The sequence below is a fragment of the Penaeus monodon genome, chromosome 24 (genome assembly GCF_015228065.2).
Source record: "Penaeus monodon isolate SGIC_2016 chromosome 24, NSTDA_Pmon_1, whole genome shotgun sequence".
In the NCBI taxonomy this organism is placed as follows: domain Eukaryota; kingdom Metazoa; phylum Arthropoda; class Malacostraca; order Decapoda; family Penaeidae; genus Penaeus; species Penaeus monodon.
Window position 1 is genome coordinate 11,751,833 of NC_051409.1, and position 642 is coordinate 11,752,474.

Below are 642 nucleotides of genomic sequence, written 5' to 3' on the forward strand. Positions count from 1 at the left end.
GATACAAGTAATGTGATAATGAATTCCAAAGTCACAGAATAGTGGAAATGTACATGTGGTGGTTGCTTTTCCTGAGACACGGTAGGCGAATTAATAATGCGCTGTGTATAATAAGGGAAGACTTTTTCTAATAGGCTTTGTTTCCGCACGGGAAATCTAGTCAACAATAAACGGGCTGGTTGACTTTAAGATGAGTTATAGCGGTTTCATATATTGGCAATAACAGATTTTAATAACTGTATATTCTTTTCTTTAAGGTTGAGCAATTTATTCATTGTAAGATTCTATTGTTAATGGTCCCAGATATATTTTTGCCACTGAAAAACATAGCTCTATTGAATGTTGGTTACTGGCTATAACTTTTATAAAGAGCTTATTATACAGATTTAACACTGTTAGCATCATTATAGGTAGCATTGCATTTTCCTAAAGTTTATAGCAGTAGACATTTTTGTTTTCTTTGTTTTATCTTTTTGATTTGTATATTACATATGTAGCCTTTTTATTATTTTAGTGGTGATGACTAATGTTTACATTAGTTAGTGTATTACATTATTTTCTCAATTGTTGCTTGTTGTTCTCAATATTGTATTACAGTATGCATTCCTCTCTCAGCTTTAGCATAATTATTGATTTAGAAAG